Source organism: Protopterus annectens, chromosome 11.part0 (assembly GCF_019279795.1).
Source record: "Protopterus annectens isolate FY-2018-M chromosome 11.part0, PAN1.0, whole genome shotgun sequence".
Taxonomy (NCBI): Eukaryota; Metazoa; Chordata; order Ceratodontiformes; family Protopteridae; genus Protopterus; species Protopterus annectens.
In genome coordinates, this window is record NC_056745.1 from 835930876 (window position 1) to 835952692 (window position 21817).

Genomic DNA, 21817 nt, shown 5'->3' on the forward strand with positions numbered 1-21817 from the left:
AAAAGGTATCAGTAGGACAATGCTAGGGGGTATTTTTGACCACTCATTTGTAAACTTTAGGTTGAATCCATTTTGACTAATTAATTTCTTCCAAGCGGAAACTAAGGTAATAAGCAGTAAAACAATACCAAATGTGAATAGTTTCAATACCTAGAAAATGCAAATTCATTAGATTACTTTTACAGAGATTACTTTTACAAACAGGTCCTCCCCTCCTAGCTCTCTCTTAAGTGTAGCCTGGCCTGCTGAAGAATGACAAGTTTCAGGATACATTCATTTTTCAGGATGCATGGGGCTCTAGAGAGACTCCTGGTCTGACTGGTCAAGACATGTCTCTGACTAGAATGTCAGATCTTTGTTAATTGTTTCATTACTTTGTGTTAAACCTAACTTTAAAAATAAATACACTGCTATTTTAACACTGTATCCACAGAGAGTTCAATACAGCCGACTCTGTACTGTATACGCACACATAACCCTGGATAAAAGAATCAGTCTGGAGTCTGATGCAATTAACCTGCACCCTCACATCAATTATTTATTTGATAGTTCTAAACACACGGTTCACCGGCAGGTCATTGAGGCAACATGTTAAGTAAAGCAGAACAGACTTTGTTATTCCCAGCAACAATTTCCAGATTATTGAGTGGGATTCTCAGATATCCCCTAGGCAAGTTATGATAAAATTTCTCCACGTCCTGGGTCTGCCCCAGAGCCTCCCTCTGTGTAATATGTTTAATATACCTCCTATGACAGACACCCAAGGGGCAGCCTAAAAAGGTACCCAAACCGATGCAACTGATTCTTCTCCCTTTGGAAAAGAAGTGATTAACTGGAGACCATCTTGGGCTTCACTGTGTCAGACAAAGCAAGTCTATTTACCCAGAAAATACACCAAATTTTTGTCGCTTCATATCCATGATTCTGCTGGTGATTATGTATGTATGCATACACACACACACACACATATATATATATATATATATATATATATATATATATATATATATATATATATATATATATATATACACACACACACACACACACGTAAGTAACACAGCTCCATAATGAAACTCACACTCTCTAGTGATCGAGTCACACACCTGCAATCACAAAACATCAGAATCATTGGACTGTAAACCACAATTAAATTTTTAAAAAAAAAAGGGTAATAAAAGCATATTTACAGGGTGCCCATCCACACGTCTATTACTTATATACAGCAACTCTGAAATCACACTATCTCGGGATAAAAGAGAAATTCAGGAGATACTCCAGTCTAAAAATTTCATGGCAAAAACCAATGAATCATGCATTAATGATTGTGCATTAGAGTGCTGATAACTAGTGTGTCAATAAAAAAGTGTGGCACACAAATAACCTATAAATAAAAATACAACTTACACTATACGGGTAAAATACACTCGTCCCACTCCGAAATATACACATACGTTTTGCATTAAAAAGGACATAATGTAAAGTGAAATATGACTCTGCCTTAAGTAATCGCAGAGTCATGACACAATAGTAGTGAGGCATAGTACTTTTTGCAGTTGGCAGTAAACAGAAAATGTGAAACTACAGTCTGTGCGTTACCCTTCAGGGAATACCAGGTTAGGGAGACAGCGCTCTCTTCTGGGTGTATAACAGATTTAACACATGACATAGGTCAGGTTAGTTTATGTGAACTTTAGTTGGGAGTACTGAATCTCTACTTGCACAGAAAACTGAAAAAAAGGTTCTTTAGAACATGAAAATGCTGAGTGTTGGTAGACTGACCATCTGCAAAGTCGGGTACTACATGTAGCTGTAAGCTTATTCCTATTATTTTTTTTTAAAGATTACTCACAACAGTTGTGCCACATGGCAATTTTGGTATCAATACTGTTTCAGCGACAATACTCCTTGAATGGGGGAGCAGACAGAATTTAATCCCATTAAAGGGGCACCTAATTTTTCTTTAGTTTCTTCACTGTGCAAATCCAAATAATTGATGTTTAGGCTGTTACTGATATTGGTACCTAGGTATTTTCAACTCTGTACTATTTCAGTTGAGCCAAACATTCCTAGAAAGCCACTGATAGCATCCTCTGATTATCATTAAGAAAAAGTTTACTATGCTGCAGCTGGCTTCTGAGGTTACTGAATCCACCCTGGAGTTTACTTAATAGCAAGGTGATGTCCTCTGAACTCTTCTATGTACTTACATGTGCGAAAAGAAAATACAGGGAATAGTAGTTGTCCCAAGAATGAGTCTACGACAACCTCTATAATGGTTTTCCAAGCACAGTGATACAGAATGTTAGTATACAGTGAAACAGAATGTTGCTGTACACACACACACACACACACACACACACACACACACACACACACACACACACACACACACACACACACACACACACACACACACACACACACACACACACACACACACACACACACACACACACACACACACACACGGGTCTACTTCTAAAATTTGAACTTTCAAAATGTCGAATTTCTTATGGTCGAGACCATAAGACAAAGTTTTGAAACTTCAAAATTTAAATTAAAAAATATAAAAACAAAAAAGTATGATCAAGACCACAAGATCGAAGTTTTGAAACTTTTAAATTTAAATAAAAAATATATTAAAAAAATATATATTTTTTTTTAAGTCACCCCCCCACATCCCCTGCTAATTAGATATACCAACTCTGCAATTACACTACAGGGACGAAAATGTATCTCAGGAATGCAACATTCTAACTCATTCAACCTACATAGGATAAGACAGTGGTGGTTCACTATATCAAAAAGCTTTTGAGAAAACTAAAAAAAAAAAAAAAAAAAAAAAAAAAACAAAAGGCCAAATTTTGAAGGCATCTGTCATGAGTTGTAGCTGCAAAATGAACTTATATGACTACAGAATGTAAGCGATGAGTAAACCCTTGATGGTCACTGTTAAGCAGATCACCAACAGATACACACTTGGTTAGTTAAGAATCATGCATTCTAATATCTAAATGAGAGGAATCAAAACAGTGACGGGCCAAAATGAGGCCGAACTTCATTCAGTGAAACAGTTTTTGCTTCCACACCACAGTCCAGTACAGCAGCTGCAGTACCACCAATGATGAATGAATGCATTAGCTGAACAATATCATGATCTAGCTTCACTAATGAACAATGCTCCAATATGCTTAAACGTCTCCACTTCCCTTACAAGCTGTCCTCCCATATAAGAAAAGACAATCCATTGTTATTTGGAAGAGAACCATGATCTCTGATTTTGAAGTGTGGATTTCCATACTAGCCATATTACACTCAGAAGCAAATCACTCCAGTGTACATTAAACATCATACTGGACTTGAAGCTAATAGGAAATCATCATTTACAAACAACAAAGATGCAAGTCAGCCTACTGGCACAGAGGTAGTGTATCTACCTGTGATGCTGTTGACCGGAGATCAACTAGAGATCTGGAAAGCTGGCTGGTTGGGGTAGTCTAGAGTGGCAGGCTCATCTACTTTGGGGGAAGGTATGTGATTTTATGGCATCAGGTAGCTCTCTAGATGGATGCCAGAGAGCAGCACTAACATCTAACTATGTGGGTACAAACATCAGGGGAAGTGCATATGCTAAATGCATCACGGTTGGCAAAGTTGATGCACGAGAGCTTCCATCACAGCATGCCTGCACCTATGGGTAAAATTTGGTCATGAAAACTGTAACCTGAAAAGATTATTAGGCTGGGATAACTTGATTTACACTCCCCACCACCCTGAAAATAGGTAATTGGTTCAACCAGCTGTGGCCAGACTGCGGCTCCAGTATGGAAATGGGAGGGGGATTAAGCCAGATGGTCTAGAAGGGCTGGAGAGAAGGACAGATGCTACCAAGTGCCAGTCTGGAAGTCATTTTCTCCTCAGACTAGATACTGTCCAAACCGTGACTGCTCCTTGATATCCTCTCAGTGAAGGTAAATGAGAAATGAAACATGACACACTCCAGGTGAAATCCTCCACCCACACTTTAAACATATTCAGCTAAATGAGGCAAATGCATAAACAGTTCTTGCTCCTCAAATACACAGACAGAATGATATGCAGTAGTGGCCCTGCATGTCCACAAATCAGTTGGAGATGGCAATGGCAAGCCGCCATGATGCCTTCAATATCTGTGTAAAGAGAAACAGATGATCCACTGTCCTGCCACAAGAACAGAACTCAGAGGTACAGTCTTAGCCCTCTGACATCCCGACAATATCCAGCACTTTCAGCAATTCTGACTGGACCTCATCCATTCCCACAACCTTGCTACAGTAGAACTGTAATTGCTGCAGTGGCCACGGCTCTAATCCCATTACTTGTATATGGCACTGGCCCCTCATGGAAGGCATATCTATCACATTCCTGTCTTCTCTGCAAACTTTCTAGGCAGTACTCTGCCTCTACCTCTTGAGTTACCAGATAGCTTTCTTTGTCAAACTCCTCTGATATTTGGACCAGTACTTCAGCAAATGCTACATTTGCTGCAGCCCTGGCTTTCAAGTACTGACACCCGAACCTGGAGGTTCCCCTGCTGCTAGTAATTCACAACACTCCTGCTTATTTGATTTATGGCTTCCCTAACTGCTGATGTATACCAGTGGGTCCTGGGGTTACTGCTATGAAAAGCACCAGGTATCTTTTAGACACCACTCCCTGTTACTACCTGAGGTACTGAGGTCTCAAATAGGGTCCATTCACACTTTACATCCAAGAATTTCCCAGATGGGCAGAAGAAGCTGCTCTGGAGGTGGAAGTTAATCTCAACCCCCACAGAAGCAAACATTCCCATAACACCTTTAATTCACAGTTGGGCATTCCAAATCTGTCCAACAATCTAGCCCACTACACTACAACATGGGGTGGCTAAGTTGACAGGCCAGTGTCTCTTCTGACCCAAGTAGCTGGCATGTACAGCTTCAACAGTCAGTGTAGGCTGCTCAACAGGTAGCACACTATCCTTTGGTGCAAGAAGATCAGAAGACTGTGGGTTCTGGTGCCACAGCACTTGCTTGAATTCACTTCTCAGTACTGACTCTGCAGAGGAGCACATTTTGGGCGGTGTTCAAGGGACAGAACCACAATCTCTGATTTTGAAGTTATTATTTTATACCAGCCTTACTGCACTCAGTAGCAAATCACTCCAGTGTACATTAGCGATGACAACGACTTTGCAGATTTGCTATAAGCTGGCCTGTTCAGACAAGACATTGAATTGAGGTTCCATCTGCCTGACTTGGTGATAGCTCAGATGGTTGTAATCTGTACCACAGCATTTATCAATAGGCAAATTTTCCTGGAGCCCTGACCAAATTTCCCCTAATCATTATGGATACCAACTTATGTCTCCCCACCTGAAAGTACCCCAGAGGACTACTGGGATCAGACTTGTTAATAAACAAACTCTGAAGACATGACTTAGAAAACAACCATCAACCTTTGGCCCAAGAAGATCTGGTACCAAGCACACTTATCAGCATCCTTGTGTTCAAACACAGCATTTGTTATGGACAATCAACAATGAACACAGAATTTTAGAAAGAGTTTGGATCAGGCAAACTGTTCCTTCCAGTCATATCACCCCACATATCCCCATCATCCCTGAAATATCACCCCACATATCCCCATCATCCCTGAAATAAGTGCTGAAGTCTCCAAGTACAACTACAGATCAGTAAGTGGTAGTCTATAGAGCCCTGCCCCTACAGTCTCTAAGGAGGCTGAATATTCCAAACAGCAGGTAGATGCATATGTACAGACACATTTTTCCTTTGTGTAACTTGCAATCACACTAAGGCACAAACTCCACACCTGCCCAGGGCCTCTTCTCAGGGTCATGCTCAAAGCAGGAGAGAGACTATCTCTGCTTGAGAAGTCTGGTTCCACAACAATGCTGTGCACAAAGGATAAACCAGCTCACTCTAGCTAGTACATATCAACCTTCACAGAAGTGCTCTTCCCTGAGTACTTAAGTGATATTCCATGTCCAAACTGCCAGTTTCCACTGCCAGGGTCTTGCCCAGTCTTAACTGACTAGCATAACTTCTGAATTCCCATTTCCTCTCCAAATCTCTGCTCTGCAAGTGTTGAGCTCCCACTACAACTCCATGAAGCTTTTTAGGTTGTGCCCTATGAAGTTGTTTGCGTATGTGAAAAGTGGGATTATATATGTTAAGCCTGAGATCACAGGAACTTTGAATATTCTTGCTAGCCTGAGATACAGCAGTCTTAATGTTCATATATAACAGTAACAGGGGAGCTTTAAAGGCAGCACAGTGACGTCTGACATTTTTGTTGATTTTGCATACTGATGTTTATTTTTCACAGTTATGGAGCTCACAATTATGGGTCTTGCAAGTATGATAAGGAGTCATGTTTGACGCAATGCAGGACAGTGCATGCGAAGGTGGAAAGTTATGCAAGGATTTACTCCCAACTGGAAAAGTATGACTAAAACAGAGTAAATCCTGCATGAATCCCACCCACATTTGTGTCTTACAGATACTGTACCAAGCCACAGCACTTAATTTTTTTAGCCTTGACTGATGTACATTTTTGTGATACTAAGGTACTGAACACATGCAGCTGGACTGTTTTTAAGTACCTGGATGCCACAAGACACATTGTAAAGTGTCTCGGGTGTGGACATGGTGATCACTGGCATTCTGGAGAGTTGATTAATTTAAAAGGCAGACAGGAATGTATTTTTTCTGTTTTGTTGGCAAAGGTTGTAATTCATTTTTAAGTTCTGCCTTTATAATACCTAGGAGCTGTACACTCCAGTTGTCAGGCTGATCCAGTAATTATGTAATATTAAGCCTCATAGGTCATTCATGCTTGCCTGGTAATTTAACTGGTTGAACTTTGTCCAATGTACCCCCTGTGTGGTTAGTATATTAAAATTATCAAGGCCAACAAACAAAAATCCCAAATGTTAACATTAATGTCACTGCAACAATGAAAAACACGCCTATTACTAACAGCACAGAATAATTAGAGAACAAAACGAGTATTTAAATGTTTGGTTTAAAATAAGTACATAAGCTTTCAACTAATATCCTGGCACTCTCTGCAGTTATTTGAGATGTAAAAGTGCAAAGTAAAGTTCTAGAAAGAACAAAGAAATACAATACAAATTTTGTAGCAGAATGTTGTACAGAAACAGTAATTTACTTTTCATCAAATCAAAATGTCAATGAAAGAAAGACAAAGACATTGTATTATTCCAAGAAAAGGCTGAGACATACAGTTAATAGTGGGAGAAAGAAAAAAGACATTTCAGATGTTAAGGCCAACTAAGAAAAAGCATGTAGTTTCTGTGATGGAATAGTTAGGAGCAGCATTGTCAAACAAAGCTAATGCATGTCTAAAGATGGCGTGCATTTAAAATATATATTATCTGTGCTATTTTTATGTGGGATCAGGCTAAATGCATAAGTACAATAATGAATGCATAAGTTTGATCGCAAATTGTTTCTAAAAGAATAATGTGCTTAATCTGTACTAGTTTATTACAAGTGTGTGTCTATGTGTTTGTGTGTGTGTGTCTATGTGTTTGTGTGTGTGGCGGGGGGGGGGGGGTTAATCAGCTTACATACAGTATAACATATGCTATTTTGTTATGGGAGCAAAAGTACTTTTCTGACACAGAGTCAGAATATGGCAATCTGAGAACCAAAAAGATTACTGCTAACTTGGGACAAACTGATCCACTTAGACACAGTACTAGAACTAAGTTGTCAGCCACCCTGGGCCATTCCCTTTTTGACACCTCTCAGATCAACTATGGACCACCAAAGGAAAACCAAATCATGAACTGCTGCAAGGACGTCTTTGCTGCCATTCATAAAACGTACACAATGTCCTTGTCATTTAGGCAGCCTTATTCATGATCAATGGTCAAGGATGCTTAAATGCGTTTACTCAGCACTAATACAGCAATACATCAGAAGCCCATAAACACTTACACTAAGTGCTAATCATGCCCCTAAACTCCTTTCACCATAGGCGGCCTCTTGCCAGGTCCTTGGTACCACATCCTCAAGAAGGTGTAGAAATGATAATAAACATGGCAAAACTATTAAATGGTCTAAAACATGGCAAATTAAATTCAGGGTAAAAATGCAAAACAATGCATATAGAAAACAAAATGTCATGGAAAGAGCACAAAACTGGAGAGAAAGCAGTAGCAAATAACTGAAATGTTCTTATTATATTGGCTTATCTACAAACAAATTCTTCCTGGTGGGTCCTACAACTTGGATTGATCCTATCCACCAGTCATATTCAGCATTTTTCTCTGAGGCTCCCATTCTTGAAGGTGTAGGTGCCTCATGGTAGCCCACATCATCATGTTATGCTCCATCTATGTAGACCAAATCTAGCCTTTGAGCCTACCAGCACTCTTTCTGCAAATCAAGGAAAATAATGAAGATGTGGTACTTACAATTATTTCAAATAATAAAGTAAATAAGTATATACCTGCCAAACTTACAAGGAATTCTAATGCCCAAGAGTTAGTGTACGGGCAGCCCAGGAATAGCAACAGTGAAAAAGATATGGGTATCTGTTCCCCACCAATGACGGTTTCTTCACAGATCAACTAACACTATGAATGCACATGTTACATCTAACTTCAGGGAGCCACCATGATGGATCCTAGCACTGGGCTGAATCCCAAACATTACATCCACCAGGTTGGAAGAAGCGAGAGAACAGTCAAAACAGGCAGATAATCAGAAGGTTGAGCAGAGCCACAGACGGACTAAAGAAAACCCTGATTCAGTGAAGGTGTGAAATGGAGGACCACACTGATTTTATTTTATTTTATTTTACATTTGTTAACTGAGAGAGTCCGACTGGACACATGTCCATTTTCAGCAGAGGTCCAGGGAGGTAAGCTCCAAACAACACATACACAGAATAACAGGAAATTACATGGAATATTTGTTTCATGTTATGAGAGCTTTCATTGCATACACACAAGGAGATGATACATACAGTATGGAATACATTAAATTAACAGTTCATATAAAAGTCAAACAATGAGGTACAGAGTATCAAAAGACATCTACTCAAAAGACCTAAAAAGAGGCAGTATTTCGTATTCATGAGACAGACTGTCTGAGAGTAGCTGGGGTACACAGAAGTTAACTTTTTAAGGGTTAGCCCGGTGAATGGCATGAGCACAGCCAATTATTCTGAAAATGGTTTTTCAGGAGTTTTTTAAACTGAGTAGTGGAGGTGGTAGAGGTTATATGGCTTGGTAGGGTGTTCCATTTTTTGGCAATGGTGCTGGCAAAAAGGGATTTGCCAGCATCATTTCTATGCTTGATGACTTTCATGAGATTTTGGTTGCTGGATCTAAGAGTTCTAGTGGGGATGTGTGGTTGTATGAGTTCCTGTAGTGCAAGGGTTAGGTTGGGAAAGTAGTAGAGTTTGTTTAAAGTAGATAGTTGGTTGAGTAGTAGCATATGAGGTAGCTCCAACCAGTTGACTTGCTTAAGTGACAGACAGTGATAGGACCTATAAGGGGATTCAGTAGCAAATTTAGTGATTTTGTTGTAACAAGATTCCATTTTATTTAGGTCGGTTTGCTGGAGATTGGTTAAGATGGGAGCGACATGGCAGAGGATGGATAGGAGATGGATCCTTGCTTTGGTATTATTAGCCATAAAACGTTTATTCCTATAAAGGAGTCCAAGTTTTTTGTTAACCTTCTTGATGGTTTGAGCAATGTGGATGTCGAGTTTAAGACTGTTGTCAATTTCAACACCTAGCAGTTTTGTGTGTGTGGTAGGGCTGATTTGAGTGTTGTCTTTGGATTTGATAGAGAAGCTATCACTTAGGGGTGGTGATTTTCCTGGGCCAAATATAATACGTTTGTTTTTTTGGGATTGAAAAGAAGTTTGATATTGGTGAAACATGTTTCTGCGAGGGTGAAGTAGTTCTGGGTTACGGATTGAAGTTCATGTAGTGTGGAGGCGGCGCAAATAAGGGTGGTGTCATCTGCATATTGTACTACTGACACAGATGGTGAGGATAAAGTGATGTGGTTAGTATATAAGGAGAACAGTAAGGGACCGAGAATAGACCCTTGAGGGACTCCTATGGTAACTGGCAATAGGGGGGATAGTCGGTCTTTCCAGAGAACTGTTTGACAGTAGATAGGTAGCTGTTAAACCAAGCAATAGATGAGGGGCTTATGTTTATGCTAGATAGGAGAAGTGAGAACAATGCTGTGGTTAACCATATCAAAGGCTTTTCATAAGTCTAAGAATATGGAGAATACAATCAGACCATTGTTTCTGTGGTGGTTAACTATATCCGTGAATGATAGGTGGGCTGTGGTGGTGCTGTGAGATGGTCTAAAGCCATGTTGTGAATCAGAGAGAAGGTTGTTATCTTTGAGGTGTTGCATTAGTTGAGTGTGAACCACTCTTTCTAATATATAGACATAGTTGAAAGAAACATTAGCAGAACCACATCTGTGGTAGGGTGGCCTTTGACTGCAAGATTTTTCAATAACGGTTAGCCACCGAGTGCCAAACGTGAATGCAATTACTAATCCATGTAAGAAGGTTGGTTTGGTAACCAACAGCTGTTTGCTACCCGAAGCAAAGAAAACAAACAGTTCCACTTCTCCTAAAGGCTCTTTCTTCCACAGTCTGTGCACCATAAATAAAAACAAAGGGATACATTGACTGGTCCATGGACAGTTTGTAAACTGCTTTAGTGGGTAAGTCCTTAGGGGACCCAACTTCTTGTGAAAGACCAAATATGGTTCCATTTACACAAGGGTCTGCAGCTAAGAAATAGAGGTTACAAAGGTGACAGCACCAGAAATGGTATTTTCCAAATTCAAACTTTAATGCTTCTAAATCATAATGCTTAAACTGGGGACCAACAAGGCCATGAATCATAACATTCAAATCCCACATGAAGTAGGGGTTCTTCAAACTTGGGTAGAGATGTAGAACTCCTTTAAGGAATTGCATGGATATAATCCTGTTTTCTATGAGGCCATGAATGGCAGAGAACAGCCGACACGTACCTTGACACTAAAATAACTGAAGCCCAAATTGTACAATCACCTAAAAAATGGTGGCTGAAAGAAAATCATTTAATGGTCAGTTAAAAAAGTACATTGTGGTGATGTACTGTCATTTCATCTAATGTGTTTGCTGAAGTGTCCTGCAGAAGTCCTTCTTGAGAATGAACAGATACAGTGAATGTTTATACATCAGCACCACCTTACACTGACAGAACTTGTATTTACAACTAACAATACAGTTTTACCAAAACAAACATAGAAGGATGTGCAAATACACCATGTTAAAGATGATTATGCATGCAGATTATGGATTGGGGCTATAGTGCCATGTGAAGGTATGTACCAAAGACCAAGAAGCTGTGGTACAGAAATCAGCTGAGGACAGAGCTCAGGGAGTGTAGACTGATAAAGTTCTGACTTAGGCTGAAGCAACCAGAGTTTAACAGTTCAAGACATCTGCTGAAGCTGATATGGAAGGGGGCAGATCTGGACCATCCAATGCCACAATCACAGCATTAGCAGAAGGCATGGTGGATGCTGTAGTAATGCAGATCACGTCTCCTGTCCCGGGGAGGGGTTAGGACTGCACTAAAAATGTCCTCATTGCTGGGATGCCAGTGTGAGACAAACTCCTCTATGGTTGCCTGGATGACGGCCAAGCAGATGCCTGCTTTCTCTATGTTGGGATATTCAGTACAGGGAAACAAATGGGTTACAGTTCTATACTAGAGGGCTTAGTCAGCACATGTACTCAAGGCAGTAATTCATCTAGATGAATGCTTAATATCAGAGCTTTGCCCGGCTAACATCTACCTGAAATCAGCTGGGCGTATAAGTGAATTTAAGTACACTTTTATCTGCTCTTTTGCATATAGTACTGTACTTTATTTGTGTTTTTCACTGAATATTAACTCAACTGAAGTTGTGGCTGTCTCTCTACAGAGTACTTTTTAGAATTTCTGTGTAGCCATTGATAGCAGTGGGGGTAGTTTCAGCTCATCACGGACATTCTGTCTTGCCTTATATAAGTGGTACATTTTGAGTTATCTCTGCTTAATATCAGAGCTTTGGCTGGCTAACATCTACCTGAAATCAGCTGGACGTACAAGTGAATTTAAGTACACTTTTATCTGCTCTTTTGCATATAGTACTGTATTTAATTTATTTATTTGTGTTTTTCACTGAATATTAACTCAACTGAAGTTGTGGTGGTCTCTCTACAGAGTACTTTTTAGAATTTCTGTGTAGCCATTGATAGCAGTGGGGGTAGTTTCAGCTCATCACTGACATTCTGTCTTGCCTTATATAAGTGGCACATTTTGAGTTATCTATGCTTAATATCAGAGCTTTGGCCGGCTAACATCTACCTCACCCACCCTCCCTGTTCTTGTTTTGGTGTTAATGTTGGCGGCTTTGAAATTGCCCGCCCCTCTTGTAGATTTGCATTTGGATACTACTTCTGGGCCTATCTCATTTGCCCACTTGTAGATTTGTATTTGGATGCTCCTTCTGGGCCCATCTCATTTGCAGTTGCAGTGAGATCATATTCTGATTTCAGGCACTCCTGCTGTGTACACAAAGAGAGCATTTGGGAAGGACAACCCCTGTAGCCTCTTAACCCTGCTCTGTTCCCTCCCTCAAAAAAAAAAAAAAAAAAAATATATATATATATATATATATATATATATATAATTCAGCTGCTCTTAGTGTGACTGTCTTAGCTGCTCTTCTGCGTTTTGTTATCTGTTCAGTCGCTCTTACTCTGCACTTATTACTGCTTGCTAGTAGCTTTCTAATTTACTGCCTTCTGCACTTGTTTTTTAGTCATTTGTTAATTTAATTGCATTTATTTGAACTGTATTTGCCGTAGTGTTGCTACACACACTCGGGTGTACTGGCCTGCACTACAATTTGATTTGTATTTACTGCTGTTTTAGCTGCTTTTCTGTAACAAAAAAAAAATTCTAATCTTGTTTCCTGCCTTTCCTGTAACTAGTCATGTCCAGATACAGACTTGCTGTATCCAGGACTGTTGGTAAGCTTCTGAGCCCCCCAAGCCTTTGTGTGTTGGAGAGAAGCCTTCTAGCTTATCAGTGGGAGTGGTAAGCACTAGGTAAACTATCTACCACAAGAGGAGTGGTTTCTGGCCCAGAAATTATAGTTTATTGGCCGTTTGGGAAGCTTTTCCATCAGTTTCAGCCTTCTGATTTAAAAGTCTGCTTGCGCTTGTTTCCTGCTTTTCCTGTTACTAGTCTAGTCCAGGTACAGATTTGCTGTATCCAGGACTCTTTGTAAGCTTCTGAGCCCCCCAAGCCTTTCTGTGTTGGAGGGAAGCCTTCTAGCTTATCAATAGGAGTGGTAGCCTCTATCAACCACAAGAGGAGTGGTCCCTGGCCCAGAAATTGTAGCTATTGGCTATTTGGGCAGTTTTTTTCCCATCTCTTTCAACGTTCTGGTTTAAAAGCCACACTTGCGCTGGTTTCCCACCTTTCCTGTAAGCAGCCTAGTCCAGATACAGAGTTGTGGGCCCCGCAAGACTTTCTATGTTGAAAGAAAGCCTTCTAGCTTATCAGTGGGAGTGGTAAACACTAGGAAGCCTGTCTACCATGAGAGAAGAGGTTCTTGGCACAGAAATTGTAGTTTATTGACCATTTGGACAGTCTGTCCATCTCTTTCAACTTTCTGGTTTAAAAGACCAGATCTGCGCTTGTTTCCCATCTTTCCTGTAACTAACCTACTGGGTAGCACTAGAAACCCTTAAACTGATACAAGCTTTCTAGCTTAGAAGAGAGACTTTGGAGTGATTAAGTATCAGTTTTCTGTACTTTCTTGCCGTACTTAACTGTTTTCCACCTAAAAGCAGATTTTCGAGTGTTTAGTGTGATTTAAAAGCTTGTTTTTTCACATATTGTACTTATTTGACTGCCTGCACTTTTAAAAAGTTGTTTTTTGTTTAAATAATTTGTTTCACTGTTGTAGGCTACACAGTAAAGTGTGTTAGCCTTTTCGGATCGTTTGTAGTCGTTTAAAGCTGTTTTAAATGTATTTGTTACTGTTTTTGCCTTATCTTTTCAAAAAACAAAAAACAAAAAATTCCTTGTTTCCCACATTTCTAAGCTAGTACAGTCCAATTTTCAGGCTAGTGCTGAATTCAGGGCTGTGATACTAATTTCTGAGTTGCCCATACATTACTTGGATAGAAGGAAGTTTCTCTGTTCACCTGTGAGAGAGGGGAGCTTTGAGTAACCTATCTGTCCCTGGAGGAGTGGTTCCAGGCCAGAAGTTAGCAGTTTATTGGCCATTTTGGGCGGTTTTGCGCACTGGGCAGTGCCGGTTAGCTACGGTTAAATTATTCCCGGCTCCACTAAGTCTCCTCTTCAGTTTTTCATTTGAAACTAGTCTAACTCTCAACCGAAGCACTCAAAAAGCATCTTACAGCCCAGCACTTGCTCAGACCTAATTGCAAGCACTAATATACCCTGACACTGACTGCCCAGCAGGGAAAGGTTCTTTATTCATCCCTCACCAACCAAGCGACTAAGCAGCTCACCCTACTATTCAGGCATGACCAAAGGGCAACTTCAGGTGCACTCTTCAGTCCAGCTGGTGAATCTGGGTATCCTGAGGCAATGTTACAACTGCCTCATGTACACAGACAACCCTCTCCTCCTACCACAAAACACTAACATATGCAAGACATGCAATTAAACAGCCAAACTGGAAGCTAAGCTGTCTCCACCCAAGACTGGAACAGACAATCAAGAGGAGTAGGTTAACACTTGCACCACACCTACAGCTGCACAAAAACAGCACTGGCAAAAAATACATATAAATACACAAAATCATACTCGGAGGCTCTAAATAAAAACCTGCAAAAGCATCAGAGACCTCCAAAGCACACACCCAAACAACATGCACTTCCTGTCACAAACCAGACAACACATAAAACACAAAATCAGTGTGCTGCACAATCACAGCCATTAAGGTGAAATAACATACCTAACACACTAGTAATAGGTGACTCTATAGTCAAGCACACTGATGTCCCACTCACTAGGCTGGATAAGCAGAAGGTTACTGTTAGCTGCCTGTCGGGAGCCAGAATCCACCACATAACACAAGCACTCAGGTCACTCCAGAAGAAGTACAAATATGACTGTCATTGTTCATGTTGGTGTGAATGACCTGAGACGTACCTCACTGGACTACATGAAAAGTGACATGGAAGAGCTCCCTGATCATGCAGCCCAGGCTGGTATTACCCTGACCCTGAGCAGCATCCTGCCCTCACCAAGAATTATACCTCAGTATAAAGACAAAATTATCAATTTCAACAATTGGCTACGCTTCTGGTGTCATTCAAAGGGGATCCAGTGTCTGTCAGCCTGGGACGACATGCTCGACAAGCCGCGTTGCTTCACAAGAGAGGGCTTGCACCTGTCAACCCTAGGCTTTCGAATACTGGCCAAGGCTCTTGCTACCCCCATAGTGCCTTTTTTAGGCAAGGTTCAAAAGTCAAACCCACCCTGTAAACAGTACAATTAACAAAAAACTGAGTGTTATGCTACTCAAAGCCAGGAGTTTAAATCTCAAAATGCACATGCTCGAAGCACTCCTTAGTATGGAGAATGTCGACATCTGTGCAGTAACTGAAACCTAGTTCAAGGCTCCAGAGAGCACCCCAGCACTACCAGGCTGCAACTCCTACCACACATTTCGGCCACAGAACAGGACCGAAACACAAAAGGAGGGGGTGTATCCATATTCATCAAGGATACCTACACCTCCAGGTTAGTGGCACACCATGATACCTCTGAGATCATCCATGTGCAACTAACATCAGGCAAATCTGCAAAGCAAATTGTGGCCTGCTACAGATCACCCTCCATGACCCAGGACCACCACTCCACCTTTCTGGAGACACTGGAAAACATGAAGGTCCTACCGAACACCTTGATATTGGGCAATTTTAATTACCCTACCATTCACTGGGAAAACTACTTGAGTACAAATTCCCAGGCCAAGCACTTCCTGGAATTCATCAACTCAAACGCCATGGATCAGCTGGTAAACTCTCCTAACAGAGGTGAAAACATATTGGACCTGGTCATCACCAACATGGGCGATAGGTGTTCCACACCGGAGGTCAACCCGTCTCTTGTTAGGTCAGACCATAAACTAATCGCTCGATGTCCACACCCCACCACCACCCCAACTACGGAAACCACAGTAAAAAGCTTTTCTAAAGCAAACTTCACCTTACTTAAGACAGAGGTGGTAAGTTTCAAAGCCCCCACGCTAAAGAATAACGCTGTCCAAGATGCAGAAACCTTTACAAATGCACTCTATGAGCATCTACAAGGAGCACGGATCATGCCATCCCTAGCAAAAACAAGACTCACTCCTCTAAGAGAAGGAAACCAGTTTGGTGGACCACTGCAATAAACAGGCTATACAATAGAAGGAGGAAACTAGTTTAAAAAAAGCAAATCCCAGGAAGGAAAGACATCCCTGATCAGTATCAGTAAGAAACTAAGGTCCCTCATGAAATCATCCAAGGCTAACTTCGAAAGAAAAATAGTCAAGGATTCAAAAGATAACCACAAAGCAGTGCAAAATAGCACAAAATATACTGAACCTACTGATATTGCCAACATCCCTGGCAACATTCACAACAAACATCATCCTCCCCCCTCCAAAAGAAAAGTGTAGTGTCCCAAAAATCACAGACACACAGGTAAAAAGCCCCCTTTCAAAGCAAAAAACACACATCAATAGACCCAGATGGTGCCCCAGGCTGCATCTTTCCACAAAGGGGCCACAAATGACCCTGGGAACTATCACCCCATAAGCCTGATTAGCCTGGTCTGCAAGCTATGGAGCACATCATCATGGAACTCATTTTAAGACAGATCATGCCTACTAAAACCTGTTTGACTTCTTTTGAGAGTCACCCAAGGCCATAGAAAGGCTTTTGACACCATTCCCCACTCGGGTATTACAGAAAAACTGACCAGCCTGAACATAAACCCCTACGTCATGAGATGGGTTGCCAACTGGCTTACAGACAGAACTCACATGGTAAGAATAGCGGGCTACAGGTCCGACTCTAAACCAGTCACAAGTGGTGTCATGCAAGGCTCGGTCCTGGGATCCCTACTGTTCAGCATATACTTCTCAGAAGTACAGGCAGACACAGGAGGACTATGGCTAACCAAGTTCGCTGATGACTGCAAACTGGGAGCCATAATTGACTCCAAAAGGGCCTTACTGAGATGGACACCTGGTGTCAAAGTCATGGCCTCAAGCTAAATGCCAAAAAATGCAAAGTCATCCCATTTGGGAAAAACAAAACACCATGAATTACCACATAGGTGGCAGCCCCCTTAATACAGAAGAGGTAATAAGAGATCTGGGGACCCAGGTAGATAATAATCTCTCCTTTGACAACCATATTGCCAAAGTAGTTAGGAAATCCTTCTATGTGGCCCATCTAATTACTAAAGGGCTCGCATCTAGAAATAAAGAGGTTATAGTGCCCCTCTACTCGTCACTCATTAGACCCATCATCGAGTACAATGCCCCATTTGGGATGTACCTCACAAGACACTTCAACAGCTGGAAAGACCACAAAATTACCTCACCAAGAGGATTACTGGCCTCAAACATATGTCCTATGCAGCCCGACTGAAAAATCTCCGTCTGTACTCAGTGGCATATCGCTTACTCAGAGGTGATCTCTGCCTGACTTACAAAGCCATGTCCAACTCAGAATTGATGGACATGCTCCACCTAAAGAAATTCAAGTCACTGCGAGCCATGCGCTCTAGTGAGCTAAACCTCGCCACAACAATAAATAGAACATGCTGGAGAGATAGATTCCTCTCACAGAGACTCCCCATGCTTTGGAACAAAATTCCAAGTTACATCAGGCAGAGCCCCTCACTAACACTCTTCAAGAGAAACCTTGATGAGTGGATGGGTAACAGAAAATACACCCCTGGGATCACTTCACTGGCTCTGCTTGACAGAGGATCAGTTAATTAATAAATGGGGTGGCGAAAGCTGACATACTCTGGCTAGGCTTATAAATGCCCTCGGGCAGATAGCCTAGTATCTACCTATGAACCTATGAAACGGACAGACCTGCCAGAGATGGACAGGTAATGCAATTAACATCTTGCTTGGTTATTGCTTTTCCTTCTCAACCTACAGCAAATGAAGCATCTTTTGTGCAAATTTCTTCTGTGGCAGAAACCAGACGTTGATAGTATGCTGAAGCTGTTTGCCTCTTATGAGCTTTGGGGTGGTGGTGGTGGTGGTGGGGGGGGGATAAACAAATTAATTTGCTACTTCATAATCTTTAAGTGCTTATTCCCAAGCACACACACACTAATTAATTTATTTAAAGTTTGTTAAACAGGATAGTGGACTGATCCCAAGAGAACCTATTTAAGATATAGACTGGAAATACAACAGTTAATCAGAAAAGTAAGAAAGTTCACGGTTTAGTTTGTAGAACAGATTACATATCAGAGTAGCGAGTATTACACAATCAAGGATGCATATTAGTACAAATAATTTTTAGTTTGGCAGCACTGAAGGTTAAGGCTGAGTGGTTTATTCTAAGGTTTGGTTCCTTCATACTTGTGTAATTGAGCAAGTCACCTCAACAGACTATGCTCCTAGACCAAGCTTGAAAATGGTCTGTATGGATCAGTGCCTTACTCAGGTGAACAAACACAAATAAAATGTGTCAGATGGAGCAATGATAAATAAAACTGATATTATTACAACGTTCAGTTATTATCTAAAGCAAGGACACTCTCAGTGACAAAAAGAAACACTAGCCTAAAATAATAAATGCAGCTATTTAAACAAAAAACTAGAAAATCAAGACAAAATTATCAATACACACCCAGCAAACAGTGCATAATTTTATAATCAAATCATTGTTAAAAATTCTTCTAATCCAGACAGATATTTGGTATACTGACTGCTCTGCATACTCCACTATCACTCTGTCGCGGAGGACAAGTAGGAGGACTTCCCACTGTAATGGACGTCAGGTCTTTGAACAAGTTTTACTAGACCACCACCGTGTCAGAATAAGCTTAGACCACCACCGTGTCAGAATAAGCTTGGAGCTCTGCAATAGTGATCTCCAGGTAAACATCTGGGCAACAGAGAAATGAAAAGAGAAGACACAAGATAGAGAAAAAAAATAATCTTACTGAAGTGAAAAAACAGCCACTGTAAACTATCCTTGGTTCATCAAGGGTCAGCAGAATTGGTGAAACCACACTGCTTTCAAGGTCTGTGAAGATATTGCACCAAAAAGAACCCAGACACAGATAAGAGCCTTTCCTTCTGTTTAACAGATTCGGACACGCAAAGACAAGTTTATACAGTGACAGTCGGTGAGGTAATTTATTCCCCTGAGAGATGAACTGCCCTGATGGACATATGGAATATTAACGCTCATTCCTAGACATATACAACACTTCAATGAAGAGGAATTAGGACTTTGGTCTTCTTTTATTAATTCATACACTATATTATAGCTTGACTGCCCACCCTAATCAGAAGATAGTCTCGATGTACATATTTTCTTGGAGCATGAAGAGCACACGAGAATGAACATCAGTTCCCAAAAAAAAAAATGATGCAGAGGTCCCATGCCAAATGAAGCCACGAAAAAAGCTTGGAAAATGTGGGAAGGTTCTCAACAGTGGTTCTGTATGGAAAAGCAGTAACGGACAAGCATATTGTGTAACAGTTTACTCACTCCTGACTCATCAGTAAATCAAAGAATTAGGCCACGTTAGATAAGCAATTAAGAGACTTAAAATTCTATGGTGGCCATCATTCAGGACATTTTCATATTTTTCCAGGAAATAGGTCTCACTTTCAGGAGGAAAGATTTTGAAGTCTCTTTGATTTATACTCTGCAGTTTATATGACAAAAGAATCCACATTTGGAGACCTCTCCTGTGGAAATCAGAATTTTCTCTGTAAAGACTATTCAACATTTTTGGAACTGATGATCCTTAAAACCGTCTTCAAAAAGGAATGAGCCAGGATTCCAAATTTTTATTTCCCAAACATACATTTAAGCACTTTACTAAAGAGAGACCACGATGCTCCTGCATTGCGAAATACCCTTCATTACTAGTGTAAATACCTTTACAAAGAAAGCATCCTAATGAAGGGAACTGGCTGAAGAAGGGATCCACCCTGTCACTCTGATGCTGAACCTCAAAATCCTCATCTTTGAATTGGAGTACTAAAAGACTAAACAGAAGTGAATAACAAAGCCTCTTCTCGACATTGTCAGTGGGAGCTGGAGAAAAGGAACATGCAAGAGCAATGACAAGAAGATATGCACTAGTACAGTCTTACGACATTTGGGGTTCCTGTGACTGTGGTCCAGTGCTATTGCTGGAATAGGGGAAAATCCTCACTAACACCCTCTCTATTTTTGCAATGTGATCCCATATATAATTTAACTAGCTTGCAACACACAAAAGAAATCATACCTCTTAACTTCCAAGCATTAAAGAAATCAAAGCAGTGGCCTTTAAACATCTTAGCAGGGGGTCAGAAATAAGAGCATGTTTTTATTTTTCACAAGAAAAGGTCCTTATACTATAGACTATATACAAAGTCACACTGACTCTTTGTATAGTTTTAGGTTATGCATTTTACTAAGTATGCTCCCATAAACAGGTCCGACTTTATGAGGAACATCATAAATTCAGTAAGTGCAAGGCTGAATCTGAGGGCCTCTGCGGCAGGGCCAGCCACCTGACAGTGTAAACCTTGGCTCAAGATGATTGCCACTTCGGAAGTGACGCACTGACCTTGGCTCAAGATGATTGTCACTTCGGAAGTGACACCCTGACCACATGTGCAAAAATGGGATCATATCAGGACCAGCAATATCTGTCTATCTGCCTGTAATATTGCTCCCATTAGGACTCAGATAACGCCCATATATTCTAATGAATGTGATGAAATTGGGAATATGATGTGCATATATTTTAAGTTCAGGCAGATATCTCATTACTGACTTACAACTGAAATGGCTTGCTCACTACATGGACTCTACACTTCTGTAACATCTCTCAAATGTACATTTTGTTTTGCAGTCAAACTGTTCTAAAGTTATACAATCTCTGCATTGTGAAGTGCATTGCTTGAAATATGTACATCTTTGCTGAAGGATTTGTATGGTAATGGAATAACATTATTTTTCATATCTAGCTCATTTGTTGTTTACAGCATCTAATTTGCATTAAGTCAAAAAAATCTTTATCATTTTCAAGCTTCCAGAAAATTATAAGTGAAAAGCTGTTACTTCTCTGAAAATGCCATTACATTATCCAACTCACAGCAGACAGCTTGGCATTTGTACATGACCCTAGCTTTACAGCATGCTATTCCTTAGCTGACACGAGCTGTGTGGTTTTTGTAATGACCACAAATCCTCAACTCCCACTTGTCTTGGTCTGTCCGACCCTCCCCCCTGAAGAATTACTCACCTACTGATCTTATCCCTGCCTGTTATACTGCTCTGTTTTCTCTCAACTGTCATAACAAAATTAAAAATATTTTTACATCCCTGTATTTGTATCCCTCAAACTCCACAGTCTTGCATCATGTGCTTCTGTTTACCTCCCTCTTCACAGCCAAAGCTCTACTGCATTCACTGTTTCTGTC

The 21817-nt window shown here is 40.7% G+C and overlaps 1 protein-coding gene across 2 annotated transcripts in view; it reads right to left on the reverse strand.

The window, feature by feature from the left end:
• Positions 1-21817, reverse strand: part of SRGAP1 (SLIT-ROBO Rho GTPase activating protein 1) — a 1651729-nt gene that overhangs the window by 289413 nt on the left and 1340499 nt on the right. The window lies entirely within an intron of this gene.